Here is a 21086-nt window from a genome sequence, read left to right as displayed (position 1 = left end):
CAGGAAACGATTAAATTTAAGAACATGTTTTTTCCAGGATATATATAGCTTCAAACCACCACATCCCTCAATACCGTTCAAGAATGCATCATATTTATGAATTATACTTATTTTAATGGCTGATTTTTCTCCCCACATCCCATGGAACTGTGAGGTCCTTATAAGCCAAAGCTATATACTTTCATCTTTGTATCCCCGCTGCCTACCATGGTGCCAGAAAACCAGAGACCCTTGATAAATATTGTTAAATATCACAAACATGAAAATTACTGAAATTAAAGGCAGAATGTCACAAAGGAAAGTTTGGGGACAAGAATTTGTCCACATTCCCAAGACTCTCCAAGAAGGAAAGCACTTGTTCAAGGCAGTTATTCCAGTTCTCTGGGAGAAAATATCAAATATCCCATATCCTATAGAAGTAAGAAAGTTACAAAAGACCTCTCTAATGATTACATATTCTGAAAAATAGCATGAGCTTTCTTGGGAGCCAAGCCATAGTCATTAGAATTATTTAAGCAGAGGTGACATGCTCAATGGTGGAAGATGATGTAGCGGCACTGAATGCACATTGGACCCTCAGGTTCCTTCCAATTCAAGGTTCAATGATATCCTGATCCCTAAAACAGAGTTGGCCCATTCATTTGGCTACTGTACCCTGTCGAACACATCCTATTATGCTGGTCAACTTCCTTGTCTGACTCTATATCAACTAGAAGGCTACTTAGTGGTTTTGTGTCCTAAGATAGCCTTCCCACCAAAAAGGAAATAAGAGTTCTAACAAAACTAAACTAAATTTAATGTCAAGTACATCTTTGAATAATAAGTAGATTGGCCTAATATGACACTAATCAGTCTAATGTAGATTTAGTTGGTATCACATAAATTTTAAGAGGATTTTAAAATACTAGAATCAGAACATTGCTGAAGATATGCTAGTCAAAATATTGGAAGCTAAATCTCTTATTGACCTCCCTGCCTCTAGTCTTGTTGTGGTTAACCCATTTTCCTTTTTTGATGCAAGAGTAAAAATTCTAAAATATAAAACTGAGTATACCATGACCTCCCTCTGTCTAAGACTCTTTAATGGCATCCAATTGCTTTCAAAAGGAAATAGAAATGTTCCTGCATGATCTTTGCTTTGCCCAACTTTACATTACAATCCCTGTTCTGTGTTCAGACAGAAAGACAATTTATAGTTCCCCAATTGTGACATGTGTGCTGGCACCCCCATGCTTTTTTTCAGATCTCTTTAGATCAGTGATTCTCAACAGAGGCAAGTTCTTCCCACATGGCAGGGGACATTTGGCAATATCTGGAGATATTTTTCATTATCAGAATTTGGGACATGCTACTAGCATATAGTTAGCCATTCTGTTTAGCATTCTACAATCACAGGACAGCACCTCACCTCAAAGAATTATCCAGCCCAAATGTCAATAATGTCAAGGTTGAAAAACTACTTTAGATAAATGAATGATGGAAACCTATGTGGAACAAACCTTGAAGGAAATCCCTCCAGAATGGTATATCTAAAATAGGGGTTAGTACACTATGGCCCACAGACCATATTCAGCTTGTCACCTGTTTTTGTAAATAAAGTCTTATTGGAGCACAGTAATGCCCATTTGTTTATGTATTGCCATATTGTCCATAGCTGCTTTTGCACCAAAGTTGAGTAGTTGCAATAGAGACCATATGGTCCACAAGCCTAAAAAATTTACTATCTTGCTCTGTACAGGAAAAGTTGATGACAATCTACCATGCTCCTGATGTTAGATTTCAGAAAGCGTGATTTACAATTATGACTTCTACGTGGGAAAGACAGAAACTTTTCCCAGCTAGCACAGTGTTTCTATTTAGAACAAAAAAATTAGGCAAAAAATAATTTAGAAGTTGTTTTCTGATTGTCCATTGAGACTTCTGGGAGAACAATTCCCTATGAAGTAATAATAAGCTTTGCTGGCAAAATATCATTAAAAAGGGGAGTTTAGGGCTTGGAAGAGAAGGAGGGAGTAGGGAAGGAAAAACTTGGCAATCAGATCATTATTCTTTCCTCTCTAGAAATATCTTACTCAATATATTCTAAGCACAGCCTGGCATATCTTCTGAAACAGCCAGATCTTGTTACCCTTCAGTTTCAGACACTTGCTAAAATTTTCAACCAGAGATGGTTAGGGGCAGGTAGACAAATGTCTGTTCTGAGGAAAATTGCTAATCAACTGAGCCTTTCGTAACATCACTCTATTTTCTCAGAAACATAACTTTCTCTGTTCATTCTTCCTCAAACTTTTACAAATGAGAAGCATGCAAAGGCTGCAATAGATATGTGACACTTGCAATGTCAGCTAAGACTTGCCAACATGGCTATTGTTGAAAAATACAGCAGTTGAGCAACATAGATGCAGTCAGATGCAAAAGAAAAATGCCTTTTTTAAAAACACAGTACACAGAAATTTATTATGTGTGTGGTGAAATAGATTCCTTATCACCACTGAGATCCCCTGAACAAACATACCATAGACAGAAAAATTTCTGAGTCTGCTTAAATGAAATATTCACAAATCAGGCAAACTGAAATTGGGATCTTCCTAGATAGCTGTGAAAAAAATGATGCATAGAAGTAGCCAGAGAGTTGAGGTTTGTAAAATAAAATAAGGGCTGTTTTGAGGGCAAATGTCAATATCAGCAGTGTGATCAGCAGGGTTCCTGCTAATCCAAATCATGCCTTTGTGCAATTTATTTTAAAAAGTGTCCTCTCTAGGAAATGCAACTCTGAAGACCAGAGATAAGCATTGGACCAACCAAGGCTTTGACCAACCTGGGATTCTTACATTAAGCCAGGGACTCTAAAGGAAGCTTTTCCTAGAAAAAGAAAATAATAACCAAACCGTATCAAGTAATAATAAAAAATCTAGATATACCATAATCCTTGAAAAAAATTAATAAGTAGTTGAAAATTTTTCCAGCCCAAAAAAATAAAGATTTTTTAGGTGACTTCTGTGGAACTTCCAAAGAACAGGTCATCAAAAGTTCTTCCAGAGAAGAGAAAAAGAATATTTCCCAATGCATTCTATGAGGCAAATATAACTTCAATGCCAAAACTGGAAAAGGACAGCTAGAAAAAGAATATTACAGGTCAATCGCACTTGAAAATACAGATGCAAAAATCTTGAGCAAGATATTAGCAAACCAAACCAAGCAATTAAAAAAATAAAATAAAATAATTTTTAAAAAATAACATTATCATCATCACTAACTTAGGATTATCCCTGGAATTCAGAGTAGTTTAGTAGATAGCCTATAAATGTCTTTTATATATTAAAAAAGTAATGGGTAAAAACCATATGATCTCAACTTTGCAGGGAAAAAATGCAATAAAATCAAACACTAACTCATAATAAAAGATTTTATTTTGTTTGTTCTTGAGCAGTTTTTCAAAATGGAAGAAAAAGTCCCAAGGCAAATGGATAGGAAAATAAAAATTTGAAATCCTATAAATATTACTTTATAGGTCACTGGGGAAAAGAAGGGAGGACTCTATAAATGGTGCCAAGACAGCCAATTCTCCTTATGGAGAACAAAATGAAACTGGACCCCTCACCTTCTATTGTACACTAAAGTTAAACTCAATGATGGGTCATAGATTAAGGACATCATTGTAATTGGAAATTTTTAGACTTTTAGAAGAAAATATGGGAGAACAGCTTTGTAACCTCATGATAGGATACAAAAAGCACCAACCATTAAAAAATGATTCATACATTCAACCATGTTAAAATTAAGGATGTCTGTTCACAGAAAGATACCATAAACAGGGCAGGTCATGGTGGCTCAGCAGGCAGAGTTCTCACCTGCCATGCCGGAGACCCAGGATCGATTCCCCATGCATGTCCATGCAAAAAAAAAAGACATCATAAGGAAAGTTAAAAGGCAAGTCACAAATTGGAAGACATTAACTACAGCACATACAACTGGCATAGGCCAAGTGACCAGAATATGTAGAAACCCTTACATATCAATTTTAAAAAGACAACCCATGAGAAAAACAGACAAGCTTGAACAGTTGTTTCAAAGAAGAGAAAGGAAAAATGGCCAAGAAACATTTGACAAATGCTTAACTTCAATGTCAACTTCATTTGATTTTCTTGATTACTAATGAAATTTCATTTTATGCTCATTATCAAAAACTACAAAGCCTGGCAACACAAGTGTGGGGAAGATATGGATCAAAAGAGACAGTTACATATGTGCTAACAGATGGGTAAACTGGCACGATCACTTTGGAAAACAGATATTATCTTTTAATGTTGAATTTTAGCACACTTTGTGATGTAGCATTTGCATATCTACCCTCAAAGACATATATAAGAATGCATAGCACCTCTGTTCCTAATTTTAGAGTTTGGAAGGGAAACAACCCCAAAATTTATCAACAGGAAAGAGTTAAATTTGGGTGTAGTCTCACAAAGGAATAGGTGAATGGATAAACAAACGGTGGTATCTCCATACAATGGAATATTATATAGCAATAAAAAGAAATGAGCTATCAAGCCACAAAATAAAGCATAGAGGTACCTCAAGTGCTTGTTGCTAAGTGAAAGAAGCCAGTCTCAAAAGATTACAAATGATGAGATTCCAACACTATAACATCCTGGAAAAGGCAAAGTTATAGAGAGAGAGTAAAAAGAGAAGTGATTTTCAGAGACTCAGGAGACAGTGGGAGGAATGAATAGTTTGAGCCCAGGGGATTTTTAGGACAGTGAAACTTCAATATGATACTGTAAAGGTGCATACATGACTGTGCATTTGTCAAAACCCATAAAACTGTGCAATACAACGAGTGAGCTCTTATGTAAATTTGGACTTAAGTTACTAATAATATACCAATATTGGCTCCTCACACAAATGTAAGATGCTAATAATAGGAGAACTGTGATGGATGGAGAAGGGATACATCAGTACTTTCTGTACTTTCAGCATAATATTGTTGTAAAACTTAAACTGCTCTAAAAAATAAAGTCTATTAAAATGAAATTTTTTAATGGGGAGGGGGAGAGAAACAACCTAAAATTTCATCAACAGGAAATATATAAATTTCGGCATAATGTCCAAAGAATCAGCAAACAACAGCAAATAAGTATGAACTACAACTACATGCAACAGTGCAGAGGAATTGCAAAGTTGAATGACAAAAGCAAATTGCAAAAGACTATATTCACAATGATAACATTTTAATAAAGCTCAAAAAACAAAACCCAACAAACTATTAAGGTTACATATTTTGAAAACTTCCCCCCTTCAGAAAGAAAACAAAAAAGAATGAGATTGACAAACATAAATTTCAAGAGTAATTACCTCTTATTAGAGGTAAGGAGGGACCAGACACGTACATAAAACACTATTGCAGGTTCCAGGAAGATGGCCAAATAGGGTAGATTGAGTTCAGCCCTACTCCAAGGAAAAGTTAGAGAAGGGCAGGAGGGTGACTGACATAGTGATTCAAGAGTGCAACTGAGAATTCCAGATCAAGATGGCGGCTTAACAATGTGTGCATTTTAGTTCATCCTCTGAAATAACCAGAAACAGTACAGGACAGCTCCTGGGGCCATGTCAGTGACCAGACACACAGCATACCCCAGATTGGACCAGTCTGGACTGGCTATGAGCCCCCACAGAACCGTGAGTTCCCCAAGCCGCAGTGGCTGGTGACCCTCCCCCACAGGCTGTTTCCCAGAGGGGAAAGGAAAGAGATTTTACCAGCAGCAGGGACTGGGCACAATCAAACACCAATTGTGGAATTAATTAACAAATTTTGACTACTAAAAATTGGCCCCCAGCTCAGGGGATCCTTGTCAAAGTGGAGATTGCTCAATTTTGCCCCAGCACAAGGGGGCAGAGCTGACTGAAAAAGGGGGAAAAAAGGAAGGAAACAGAGGTTTTTATGGCTGTATTTCTACAAAGGCTTGACTGCCTTTGGATATAGCGGCAGGAATTCTCAGGCTGCAACTGCCCCAGGCATAGGCAGAAGTGAGCTCTTTTGGGGGCTTGTCTGGAGCCTCTGCCTTCCCCAGGGGAGGGGTGAAGCCCAACTCAGGTGGAATTCCTCCATCAAGGAATTCAGACACTGGGGCTTGGTAATTTGAAGCCATTAAAACCAGCCTACAACCTCTCCTCTGTCTCCACCACGCCCCCAGTAGGGAAAGTCTGCCAAAGTTAAAGGTACTGCATCATCTTACACTGGAGGGACCTGCAGGCAGACGAGTGCCACATACTGGGCAGGATAAGAAAAACAGTCCAGAGACTTCACAGGAAAGTCTTTCAACCTGCTGAATCTCACCTTTAAGAAAAACCGATGCAGGTGACACTTTCCACCTGATAGGAGGCCAGTTTGGTCTGGGAAAACCTGGCTGAGGTCTATAATATCTAAATAGACCCTTCTAAGGGGGGGGGGGGGAAGGCACCACACAAGCAGGGCAAGAAACAAGAAAACAAGAACTGAAAAATTCTCCTCTGTTAAACAAAACTTAAGTTAGCAGTCCAGATAAAGCTGAACTGAATGTCAAAGAACAGATAGACAACAAATTTATCCAGCAAGAAAACCCTAGGTAAAAGAAGTGCAAGCAATCTCCAAAATAAACTAATTAAGGTAATTAAATGTCTAGACACTAGCAAAAAAATAACAAATCACACTAGGAAAATTGAAGATATGGCCCAGTCAAGGGAACAAACCAACACTTCAAATGATATACAGGAGCTGAAACAATTAATTTGGAATATACAAACAGACATGGAAAACCTCATCAAAAACCAAATCAATGAATAGAGGGAGGATATGAAGAAGGCAAGGAATGAACAAAAAGAAGAAATGGAAAGTCTGAAAAAACAAATCACAGAACTCATGGGAGTGAAAGACAAGGTAGAAGAGAGGAGAAAAACAATGGAAACCTACAATAGTAGATTTTGAGAGACAGAACATAGGATTAGTGAACTGGAGGATGGAACATCTGAAATCCAACAAGAAAAAGAAAATATAGGGAAAAAATGGAAAAATATGAGCAGGGACCCAGGGAATTGAAAGACAATATGAAGCACACGAATATACATGTTCTGGGTATCCCAGAAGGAGAAGAGAAGGGAAAAGGAAGAGAAAAACTAATGGAGGAAATTATCACTGAAAATTTCCCAACTCTTAGGAAAGACTTAAAATTACAGATCCAAGAAGTGCAGCGTACCCCAAAGAGAATAGATCCAAACAGACATACTCCAAGACATTTCCTTATCAGAATGTCAGAGGTCAAAGAGAAAGAGAGAATCTTGAAAGCAGCAAGAGAAAAGCAAACCATCACATACAAGGGAAGCCCAATAAGACTATGTGCAGATCTCTCAGCAGAAACCATGGAGGCAAGAAGACAGTGGGCTGATATATTTAAATTATTAAAAGAGAAAAACTGCCAACCAAGAATTCTATATCCAGCAAAATTGTCCTTCAAAAATGAGGGAGAAATTAAAACATTTTCAGACAAAAAAATCACTGAGAGAATTTGTGACCAAGGGACCAGCTCTGCAAGAAATACTAAAGGGAGCACTAGAGACAGATACGAAGACAGAAGAGAGAGGTGTGGAGAAGACTGTAGAAAGGAAGACTATGAGTAAAGGTAAAAAGAAGGAAAATTAGATATGACATATAAAATCCAGAAGGCAAAATAGTAGAAGAAAGTACTACCCATGCAGTAATAACACTGAATGTTAATGGATTAAACTCTGCAATAAAAGACATACTCTGGCAGAATGGATTAAAAAACAGGACCCATCTATATGCTGTCTCTACTCAAAGGACACGAGGCCAAGGACACAAATGGACATTTACACACCAATGTTTATAGCAGCATTATTTACAATTACCAAGAGATGGAAGCAGCCAAAATGTCCATCAATAGACAGTTGGCTAAACAAACTGGCATTTACGTAAGATGGAATATTATGCAGCTGGTAAGACAGAACAAAGTTATGAAACATGTACCAACATGAATGGACCTTAAAGACTTTATGCTGAGTGTGATTAGCCAGAAACAAAAGGACAAATACTGTATGGTCTCACTGATATGAACTGACATTAGTGAATAAACTTGGAATATTTTGTTGGTAACAGAGACCATCAGGAGATAGGAATAGGGTAAGATATTGGGTAACTGGAGCTGAAAGGATACAGATTGTGTAACAGGACTGAATATAAAAACTCAGAAATGGACAGCACAATATTACCTAACTGTAATACAATTATGTTAAAACACTGAATGAAGCTGAATGTGAGAATGATAGAGGGAGGAGGGATGGGGCAAAAATGAAATCAGAAAGAAAGATAGACAACAAAGATTGAGATGGTACAATCTAGGATTGTCTAGAGTGTATAATGACAGTGACTAAATGTACAAATTTTAAAAACGTTTTTACATGAGGAGAAACAAAGGAATGTCATTAATGCAGGGTGCTGAAAATAGATGGTAATTAATATTTAAAAATTTCTACTTATGTGTGAGACTAAAGCAAAAAAATGTTTATTTGGCACAGGATTTATATTTTGATTAGTGCATTTCCTGATATAACTTATGTAGATAGCTTGTTGAATAACATAAGTACATGGAAACTTGGGTAAGACATGAGATTTTGTTGGTTTGTCCAGCTAGATTCCCCAATGAATCCCAGAGTGATTTAATCAGTGAGTGGAAACGTATATGCAAAGTCCCCTTTGGGGAATGGTGAGAACGAGGGAAAACTCAACTTCGCCAAGTTGAATTCTTGATATTCTCACAAGCAGTGTGGGCAACCAGAGCTATAGGCTGAGCCCCCAGTCTTGGGGTTTGTTCATATGAAACTTAACCCCACAGGGGATAGGTCAAGCCTACTTAAAATTAGGCCTAAGTGTCACCCCCAAGAGAACCTCTTTTGTTGCTCAGATGTGGCCTCTCTCTCCAGCCAACACAGCAAGCAAACTCACCACCCTTCCCCTGTCTACATAGGACATGACTCTCAGGGGTGTGGATCTTCCTGGCAACGTGGGACAGAAATCCCAGAATGAGCTCAGATTCAGCATCAAGGGATTGAGAAAACCTTCTCGACCAAAAGGGGGAAGAGGGAAATGAGACAAAGTGTCAATGGCTGAGAGATTCCAAACAGAGTCGAGAGGTTATCCTGGAGGTTATTCTTACACATTAAGTAGATATCACCTTGTTAACCAAGATGTAATGGAGAGGCTGGAGGGAATTGCCTGAAAACATAGAGTTGTGTTCCAGTAGCCATGTTTCTTGATGATGATTGAATAATGATACAGCTTTCACAATGTGACTGTGTGATTGTGAAAACCTTGTGTCTGATGCTCCTTTTATGTACCTTGTCAACAGATGAGTAGAACATATGGAATAAAAATAAAAAATAAGGGGAACAAATGTTAAAATAAATTTAGATTGAAATGCTAGTGATCAATGAAAGGGAGGGGTAACGGGTATGGTATGTAAAATTTTTTTTTCTGTTTTTGTGTTATTTTTCTGTTGTCTTTTTATTTCTTTTTCTGAATTGATGCAAATGTTCTGGGAAATGATCATGATGATGAATATGCAACTATGTGATGATATTGTGAGTTGCTGAGTGTATGTGTTGGGAATGTTTGTGTTTCTTTCTTGTAATTTTTTTTTAATTAATAAAAAATTTAGAAAAAAAAAGAGTGCAACTGACCTGGGAGCTTTTTCTGCACCACAAGCTAAGGAACTGAGAAGCAGAAAATTGGAGCCTAACGCAGAAGTGCGGAGCCCACAGGAGTGCATGGATGGAGAGACAGGGACTAGGAAGTAAACTAAGCCACATTCCTCAAACACGCTACCCTCAACAGTGCAGCCCAGTAACCAGCAACTTGCCTGACACCCTACACCCCTGACCCCTGTCACCCACTCCCACTCCCCATAACCACCCCATTCCCCTACTCAAATTGCAGCCCAACTCACCTTTCCTGCACCCCTCCCGAGCACTACCTCCCCCTCCCTGCTCCCTGCAGGCTGTCACCTGCACATAAAGGCTGGCGGTGCATACCTCCATACCAAGGCTACACCGCCCCCTGCCCATAGTGCCTCACAGCTTCACCCTGCCCCTCCCCTCCCCAAATACTGCACATCATTTTATGGCACTCCTAGACCCATGCACAGGCAAGGCCCTCAGTCACGATTTCCAGCTCTGAGAAAGCGCTGACCTGTGCAGCCAGGTCACATCAGCCCCCAGCCCGTGAAGGCATAATGCAGACCCACTGCCCTAGCTCTGCGCATGTGCACAAAGGGCCTCATGCCCTACACCAGCACATACCAGGGTTACACCCCCCAGACCTGTGCATTCACACAGCTACATCCTCCCTGGCCTCTGGGCACCAATGTTCCCAAGCACAAACATAACATTCCCAACCTGCACTGCAATGCATCACCACACTATTGTGCCCTGCCCTGTACCCAGCATCCTGCTACACATCCATTCCACAAACACAAGGCCTTAGACTACTGAAAGAAATCAACTCCCAAAGTAAATCAGTCAAGATATTTACATGCAATGAAAACAACAGAAGATCATTAAGTATATCAAGATACAGACAGATATAGCCCAACCTAATGACCAAATTAAAACACCAGAGGAGACATAGATGCTGGAGCAACTAATCAAAGATGTTCATAAAACTCTACTTAATAAAATAAATGGGATGGCTAATGACATAAACGAGATCAAGAAGACAGTAGAAAAGCATAAAGAGGAATATGAAAGAATAAATAGAAAAATAGCAGATGTTACAGAGATTAAAGACCCTGTTGATCAAATTAAAAAAAAAAATACTAGAGGCACAAAATAGCAGATTTGAAGAGACAGAAGAAAGAATAAGCAATACAGAAGACAGAATAAATGATTTTTGAACACTCAAAACAGCAAATGGCAAAAAAGGATGGAAAATTTTGAATTGGATCTCAGGGAAATGACAGACAAAACAAAGTGCACAAATATAAGAATCACTGCTGTTCCAGAAGGAGAAGAGAGGAGTCTTAAAGGGCTAGGAAATGTAATTGAGGATATAATGGGGGGGGGGAACTTCCCAATCCTTATAAAGGATATAAATATGCAAGTCAAAGAAGTGCAACAAAATCCAAATAGAATAAATCCAAATAGGCCTTCCCCAAGACACATACTAAACAGTCTGTCAAATGTTAAAGAGAAGCAGGAAATTCTGAAAGAAGCAAGAGAAAAACAATCTGCTACGTACAAGGGAAACCACATAAGACTGAGTTCAGACTATGCAATTGGCACCATGGAAGTGAGAAAGCAGTGGTATGATATATTTAAGATTCTGAAAGAGAAAGACTTCCAGCCAAGACTTCTGTACCCAGCCAAATTGCCGTTAAAAACAGAGGGAGAGGGTGGGCAATGGTGGCTCAATGGCAGAGTTCTCACCTGCCATGCTGGAGACCCAGGTCTGATTCCCAGAGACTGCCCATGCCAAAAAAAATTTTAAAATAAAAAAAAAACAGAGAAAGAGATTAAAATTTTCACAGACAAACAAATTCTAAAAGAATTTGTCAACAAGAGACCAGTCTTACAAGAAATACTAAAGGAAGTTCTGCCAGTTGAAAAATAAAGATGAGAGGAAAGTCTGGAGGAGGGCACAGAATTAAAGAGTACTAGTAAGGGTAACTTAAAGGTTGAAAGCAGAAAGAGGGAAAAGAATATATAGATCTGACAAATAAAATTTAAAAGATAAGATGGTGGATTCAAGAAACACATTTTCAGTAATAACTTTGAAATTTAATGGACTAAACATAACAAATAAAAGATACAGATTGGCAGAATGGATTAAGAAATATAATCCAGCTATATGCTGCTTACAAGAGACTCATCTTAACACAAGGATACAAATAGATTGAAACTGAAACGATGGAAAAAGATTGTCTGTGCAAGTCATAACTAAAAGAAAGCAGGACTAGCTATATTAATATCAGAAAAAATAGACTTTAAATGTGAAGGCGTCATAAGAGAAAAAGAAGGACACTATATATTAATTAAAGGACAATTCACCAAGAAGATATAACAATCATAAATGTATATGATCCCAATTAAGGAGCTCCAAAGTACATGAGACAGACATTGGCAAAACTGAAGGAAGTGATGGATGTTTCAACAATAACAGTAGGAAACTTTAATATACCACTCTACTCTACTGATAGAACAACCAGAAAGAAGATCAACAAGGAAACAGAAGTTAAACAATTTGATAAATGAATTATACCTAACAGACATGTAGGTCATTGCATGCCAAAACACAAGGATATACATTCTTCTCTAATGCTCATGGAACATTTTCATGGATAGATCATATGCTGCTAAAAAGGTCAATATAAATTTTAAAACACTGAAATTATTCAAAGCACTTTCTCTGATCACATTGGGATAAAGCTAGATCTTAATAACTACCAAAAGATGAGAACATTCATAAATATGCAGGATTAAATAAAACACTGTTAAACAACCAGTGGGTCAAAGAGAAATTGCTAGAAAAATCAGCAGCTATCTGGAGATGAATGAAAATGAGGATACAATTTATCAGAACTTATGGGATGTGGCAAAGGCTGTGCTGAAAGGGAAATTTATTGCCCTAATTGCCCACATTAAAAAAACAAGAAAGAGCAAAACTGAAGGACTTAACTGCTCACCTGGAGAAACTTGAGGAAGAAGAGCAAACTAACCCCAAAGCAAATAGAAGAAGAGAAATAACAAAGATTAAAGCACAGTTAAATGAATGGGAGAACAAAAGAACGACAGATAAACTCAATAAAACGAAAAATTGGTTCTTTGAGAAAATCAATAAAATTGATGGGCCACTAGCAAGAATGACAAAGAAAAAAAGAGAAAGGATGTAAATAAGCAAAATCAGAAATGAGAAGGGATGCATTACCAAACACCCTGAAGAAATAAAAGAAATCATAAGAGGATACTATGAACAACTATAGACCAACAAACTAGACAAATTAGATGAAATAGACAAATTCCTGGAAACATATAAATAAGCTACACTGAGCCAGGAAGAAATAGACGATCTCAATAAACCAATCGCAGGTAAAGAAATTCAATCAGTCATCAAAAATCTTCCTACAAAGAAAAATCCAGGGCCAGATGGCTTCACAGAGGACTTTTATCAAACATTCCAATAAGAACTAACACCAATCCTGCTCAAACTTTTCCAAAAAATTGAGGAAAAAGGAACTCTACCTAACTCATTTTATGAAGCTAATATCATTTTAATACCAAACTGGGTAAAGATACTATAAGAAAGGAAAACTACAGGCCAATCTCCCTAATGAACATAGATACAAAAATTCTCAACAAACTATTAGCAAATTGAGTCCAACAACACATTAAAAGAATTATATACTACAACCAAGTAGGGTTTATACCAGGAATGCAAGGATGGTTCAACACAAGAAAATCAATTAATTTAATACAGCATATTAACAAATCAAAAAGGAAAAATCACATGATCATCTTGATTGATGCCAAAAAAACATTTGAAAAGTTAAAATATTTTCCTGATAAAAACACTCCAAAAGATAGAGTATCTACATCAATATGATAAAGGAAATATATGAAAAACCTATAGCCAGCATTGTACTCAATGGAGAGAGACTGAAAGCTTTCCCCCTAAGATCAGGAACAAGGCAAGGATGTCCACTGTCACCACTATTATTCAACCTTGTGCTAGAAGTTCTAGCTAGAGCAATCAGGCAGGACAAAGAAATAAAAGGCATCCAAACTGGAAAGGAAGAAGTAAAAGTTTCATTATTTGCAGATGATATGATACTATACTTGGAGGCTCCTGAGAAATCTACAGCAAAGTTACCTCAGCTAGTAAACAAATTCAGCAAGGTGGCAGGATGTAAAATTAACATGCAAAAATCCGTAACGTTTCTATACACAAGCAATGACCTAACTGAAAAGTCAGTTAGTGAAAAAATTCCATTCAAAATAGCAACTAAAAGAATCAAATACTTAGAAATGAACTTAACTAGGGACATAAAGAACTTGTACACAGAAAACTACATGATATTGCTAAAAGAAATCGAAGATCTAAATAGGTGGAAAGACATGCCCTGCTCATGGATACAAGGCTAAATATAGTTAAGATGTCAATTCTCCCCAAATTGATCTACAGATTCCACACTGTACCAATCAAAATTCCAACAACCTATTTTGAAGACTTGGAAAAGCTAGTTACCACATCCATTTGGAAGGGAAATACACCCCAAATAGCTAAAAGCATCCTAAAAAACAAGAATGAAGTGGAAGAATTAACACTCTCTGACTTTAAAACCTGTTATGAAGCCACAGTGGTCAAAACAGCATGATACTGACACAAAGATAGAAGCATTGACCAATGGAATTAAATCAAGAGTGCAGAAATAGACCACCAATTCTATTGTCAACTGATTTTTGACAAGGCCCCCAAATCCCCTGAACTGGGACAAAATAGTCTTTTCAACAATCAGGCATGGAAGAACTGGATATCAATAGCCAAAAGAATGAAAGAGGACCCCTATCTTACACCCTATACAAAAATTAACTCAAAGTGGGTCAAACACCTAAATATAAGAACTAGCACCACGAAGCTTCTAGAAGAAAATTTAGGAAAACATCTTCAAGACCTAGTAATAGGAGGTAGGTTTCTGAACATTACATCCAAAGTACAAGCAACAAAAGGAAAAAGAGATAAATTGGAATTCCTCAAAACTGAATGCTTCTGCACCTCAAAAGACTTTGTTAAAAGGTGAAGAGGCAACCAACTCAATGGGAAAAAATATTTGGAAATCACATATCAGACAGAGGTTGATATCCTGTATGCGCAAAGAAATCATATAACTCAACAGCAAAAGAACACACAACCCAATTATAAAATGGGCTAAAGATATGACTAGGCATTTTTTCTGAAGAGTAAAAAGCACATGAAGAGATGTTCATTTTCATTGTCTGTAAGAGAAATGCAGATCAAGACTACAATGTCATACCACCTCACACCTATAAGAATTGCTGCTATTAAACAAACAGGAAGCTCTAAATATTGGAGAGGCTGTGGAGAAATTGGGATGCTTATGCACTGCTGGTGGGAATGTATAATGGTGAAACCACTACGAAAGACAGTTTGGCGGTTCCTTAGGAAATTAAATATCACGTTACCCTATGAAGCAACAATAGCATTACATGGTATATTCCCAGAAAAGCTGAAAGCAATGACCCAAACAGATATCTGCAACCGATGTTCATAGCAGCATAATTCACAATTGCCAAAAAACGGAAGCAAACCAAATGCCCATCAACAGACGAGTGTATTAACAAAATGTGGTATATACATATAATGGAATATTAAGCAGCAGTAAGACGAAATGATGTCCTGGAACACATGATAAGATGGATGAGCCTTGAGGACATAATGCTGAGTGAAATAAGCCAGACATAAAAGAATATATACTGAATGGCTCCATTTTATGACCACGGTAATGGTAAAATTAGAGGCTTATAATACAGAATATTGGAGACTTGGAGAAACATAGAAGCTAGAGATGGGTGAATGGTTGACTAATGAGGTTGAACTCCAATGTAAGGTAATAGATAGAAGTGAAGGCAGCTCTCTAGTGGGTCTGTAAGTAACATTACCATATTGAAGATAAACAAGATTGAAAGGGGTTGTATAGACCTACATGTCCTACTGATTAACACTACAAATATAAATTAGTTCTTGCAAGAACTACTTCAAAGGTATGATTCGTGTACAAAGAGTGTTGAAGTTCAGGATACATCAGGGAAACTGCTATTGCATGTTATCGGCTATGTTTTAAAGGAAAACATCAGCACTACCACAGCCACAACAGAGGTTTGGGGGTGGGGGAGGAATAAGATTTAAGAGGAGGTTTAGATTTCCTATTTGGCAAGGGTGTGTTTATTGATTTTTCTTTCTCTTGAAAACAATGAATTTATCTAAAATTGAGAGTATTGATGGACTGTGGACTTTGGGCACTATACATGATCTCTGATGAATGCAGGTGGCTGAAGGATGCTCTGACTGAGAAGTAGATTGGTGAACGATGGTGTATACATATGATCGAGTGTTGTACTGCTACAGAAAAGGAACGAACTCATGAGGCAAGCAATGATGTGAATAAACATGTCAGACATTCGGTAAGTAAAAATAAGACAGAAACAAAAGAACAACAATTGTATAATCACCTTTAGAAAATGATTACAAGAAAACAGGGGCCTACATTGTAAGCTTTTACAGCAGATACATTTACTCTGGAGTGGTAATTATTATTTCTGGATTTCGAGAGGCTGTTTTATATATATAGGCTGATATTTAGAGATAGAATGAAGCCAGTCAGGTTGGGGTTAAAGTGATTCAGAAAACAAGGGTAGGAGAACAATGTCTATATTTTAGAACCACACATACTCTGAGTCCAAAGGAAGAAAGTTTTATTTGGTCTGGAACTGAAATTTTCTGTAGCATATAATCTAACTCAACCTATTTGTATAGTTCATTTGAACAACTGAAACACAGGGAGCCCAGAATATGAAAGAGGTCCTTTAATCCATATAGCTTATTGTAATGCCTAGGTACATCCTAGAGTATATTAAGCAAATAATCAAAAAGTATCAGCAAAATCCCTTGAGGGATGAGAGAAAAAATATGGAACTATTAAATTTTACCATCAGGAAATCCCCTGATACTTTGTTAAACTTTAGGGACACCCAAATAAATAGGCCTTGCTCTTGATCTTGAGGCTTACTCTTGTGAAGCTTATGTAAGTTGCAGAGAAGCAGAGAAGCTTAGCCTATCTATAGGTATGCCTAGGAGTTACTTCTGGAGGACCTCTTTGGTTGCTCAGATGTGGCCTCCCTTTCTCTAAGCCCAACTCTGAAAGTAAAATGATTGCCCTCCCCCCCATGTGGGACATGACATCCAAGAGTGAAAGTGTCCCTAGCGACATGGGAAATGACTCCCAGGGATGAATCTGGCCCTAGCACCATGGGATCAACAATTACATCCTGACCAAAAGGGGGAAAAGAAGTATAACTAATAAAGTATCAGTGGCAGAGAGAGCTCAAACAGAATCAAAAGGCTACTCTGGAGGTTGCTCTTATGCAAGCTTCAGTTAGACATTGCTACCTATCATAACTTGCCAAACCCCAACCAGGACCATTCCAGCCAATCCTAAAGAAGACCTAGGGCAATATATAAGATTCCACAAGGGTTCTATGCACTAGAGTAACTTTCTAGAAACCTACAACCTCCAGATGGGTCCCAGGACCAGATAAGTCCCAAAACCTAGAGAGTCCAGCCTCTCCAGAACATCAGTAGTTTCATCTGCCTACCCCATATTAGTGACAGACCCTTCCAATATGAAAAATTTAGAACGGCCATAGCCCAAACACCCCTAAAGAGAGGGATAGAAAGATCAAATGTTATGGTGGAGTTATACAGAGAAGATAGGATTTTAACAAATGAATATGATTGCTGAATCATTAAAATGATATCTCTTCTAGTCTCCAGTATCTTAGAGCAGCTGGAAATAAAACTTATTGTGGAATTAAAACCCATGCCAAATTCTGAAATCTGTTCTACAACTAAAATTGTGGTGCTTTGAAATTTATTGCTTTTCTGTATATATGTTATGTTTAACAAAAAAGAAAGAAAAAAGTCAAATTGTGGTGATAAAAAAATATTTAAGCCTTCTAGCCTCTTATATTATGGAATAGCTAGAAGGAAAAATATGAGAGAATCGTATGGTAGGTAGCCAATGACAAACTCTGGGATCTGTCCTGTAACTACTGTTGAAGAGTGCTTTGAAAACTACTTTTTTTTATTTATTTGCTTCATATATATGTTATACTATCCAGTAAAAAAGTTAAAAAAAAAAAAACAGTATTGCTAATATTCTAGTTCTAAATCTGAATGTAGATTCATGAATATCATTATTTTGCTTCAAAACTTATATATGTGACATATTACTTTGTATGTTTATAATGTTATGCAATAAATGTTTTAATACAAAAACCATTTATGTAGAGAAAGCCCCGAAAGAGAAGTCAGGGAACCTAGGCCTGGCAGAAAACACCTGTGTTGACTCAAGGTTAATCAGTTAGAGATGGAGCTGCTCCCATCTGTTGATCATAGACGGCAGTCATACCTAAAAGTAACCACCAGAAAATACAGTCAACCTTCCTTACTTGCAGATCCATGTTTGTGACTTTACCTACTCGCTAAAATTTATTTGTCGCCCCCAAATCAATACTCTCTTCATAGTCATTTGTGGACATGCATAGAGCAGTGAAAAATTGGAATGACCCAGTCACACATTGCCAGCTGAAGTAGAACAGAGTAACGTCTTCCTTCTTGTTGGAGCTCTCATACTGTAAACAGGTATCCTTTTCCGGTATATTTGGTGTCACATTTTTCACATTTTTGTACTTTGCATTGATGATTTTGCCATTTAAAAGTGCCCAAAAGTATAGTTCTGGAGTGTTCTCTAGTGTTCTTAAGTACACGAAGGCTAATGTGTGCCTTACAGAGAAAATACCTACATTAGGTATACTTCGTTTAGTGCTGTTGGCAGTTAAATTCAATTTCAATGAATCAACACTATATATATACTAAATGAGATGTTTTTAAACCAAAACACGTATAAAATAAGGAGATGTACTGATCACATAAAAAAAAAAATGTTACGACCAGAGGCTCTCAGGATCCTAAAACTGAATTTCCTTTAGAAGCAATGGTTCACTGTTTGCTAATTCAGTGTTTACAGCAACATTAAAGAACATAGCTACAGCAAATAATGAGAATCCACTGTACCTGCTCTAGAGACAATGAATTGATAGGACTAGGTTGCTTCCTTAGATATTTACACAAATCACTAACATAATGTAACAAGTTGAAATCCATTACAAAATTGTGTGGAAATGAGAAAAAGGTGAAAATAAAAGAAAGTCAAACTAGGAATGAATGAGAATTTAAAGAGCTACTATGAACCAATGTGCCTTCCCTGAGAGGGAAAAGCAGGTTCAATCAATCCCGTGTCAAGAGGGGGTCTCCAGGTTGGGAAAGGAATGTCAACTGACACAGGATCTCAAACCTCCCCTTCCCTCAGATAGCCCATTCATCAAGATTATCTGATGATAATTTAATTTTTTTCCAAATACTTTTTCCTACCCATACCCTCAAGTAAGTCATAGAACTATGGAGACAAGTTCATTCTCTTCATTTATGTATGTGTGTGTGTGTGTGTTTAAATCACACACAATGTGATTTATACAGTAGCAAAAGCCAGTCCTGTGTGAATCTGGGCAACGTAAACCAGCAGTCCCTGGACACAATCACCCCCTGGCTAAGCAGACATAACGATACTACTGCAACAATATATGATAATGCATTTCTAAAGGTCCCAGGCAATTCAGAATAGATAAGGAAATCAGTTTTGACATCAAAATACCTATTTGAGCTAGGGAAAAAGATCCTAAGCAACTGCCCAAGCCACTCTCTCTAGCTGATATTGAGGCTATATTAGAAAAGATAATCAAACCAGGCAATTCTGCGCGTTGCTTTCTCATGGCAACAGAAATTTGATATGAAATAATCTGGAGACAGAAGATGGCTTCAGATAATGGTTTATTCTGAAATCTAGTCAAGTCCTGGATCCTGTAGCCATATTGTTATAGCCTGTCTTTAGGGCATTCATTCTGATAGCAAAGGATCAATTGTATAAATGGACATAATCACCAGATTTGTGTGTCTCAGAGATGTTCTCCCGGGGTGACCTGACTGTTGTGTCATTTCAGAATCTTAGTCTTCATCAGTAACAGAAAACAGTGCTGAAAAGGTCATTATAATAAAGAAGTAAAACAGCAATGCAATAAATATATCGAGATCATTCATTGATAATTAATCTCAGAGCACAACTTTAAAGGTGTGCCAGAAGAAATTATTTTATAGTTGAGTAAACAATAGAAATCATCCACTTGGACAATATACAGGGATACTTTTATAATAACTGCTGGTTTGAAAGGATGTGTGTTCCCTAGAAAAGCCATGTTTTAATCCTAATCCCATTTAGTAAAGGCAGCTGTTTCCTCTAATCCCTATTCAGCATTGTATGTTTGAAACTATAATTAGATCATCTCCTTGGAGATGTGATGTAATCAAGAGTGGTTGTTAAACTGGATTAGGTAATGACATGTCTCCACCCATTCAGGTGGGTCTTGATTAGTTTCTTAAATCCTATAAAAGAGGAAATATTCTGGAGAAAGAAAGAGATTCAGAGAGAGCAGGGCAGAACGACATAGCCATGAGAAGCAGAGTCCACCAGCCAGAGACCTTTGGAGATGAAGAAGGAAAATGCCTCCCAGGGAGATTCATGAAACAGGAAGCCAGGAGAAGAAGCTAGCAGATGATGCCGTGTTTTCCATGTGCCCTTCCAGATGAGAGAGAAACTCTGACTGTGTTCTCCATGTGCCTTCCCAGATGAGAGAGAAACTCTGACTGTGTTCTCCATGTGCCTTCTCACTTGAGAAAGAAGCCCTGAACTTCATCGGCCTTCTTGAACCAAGGTATCTTTCCCTGGATGCCTTAGATTGGACATTTCTATAGACTTGCTTCAATTGGAACATTTTCTCAGCCTTAGAACTGTAAACTAGAAACTTATTAAATTCCCCTTTTTAAAAGTCATTCTGTTTCTGGTATATTGCATTCTGGCAGTTAGCAAATTGGAGCAATAACCTAAAATTTTGTTTCATTCTCACACAAATGCATTAGTGAAGGGGAAGAGAAGGGAGGAGAAAAAGCAAAGTCAAATGAGCAAACAGGTTGCAAATAAAAACAAATATTTCCATCATAATTTGGTATTATAGCATCTTTCCATCAGGTGATAGTTTGTTGGGACCAAGGGAGCATGGTAAATCTCTCATCATACTTCTCTACTGAAGCACCCCAAAGACCCAGTAGAATGAACTGGTAGCCTGACCTTAGAGTG

This window comes from Tamandua tetradactyla, chromosome 10 (genome assembly GCF_023851605.1).
Source record: "Tamandua tetradactyla isolate mTamTet1 chromosome 10, mTamTet1.pri, whole genome shotgun sequence".
Classification (NCBI taxonomy): domain Eukaryota; kingdom Metazoa; phylum Chordata; class Mammalia; order Pilosa; family Myrmecophagidae; genus Tamandua; species Tamandua tetradactyla.
The sequence above is the reverse complement of the archived record's forward strand: the minus strand, read 5'-3'. Positions refer to the sequence as shown.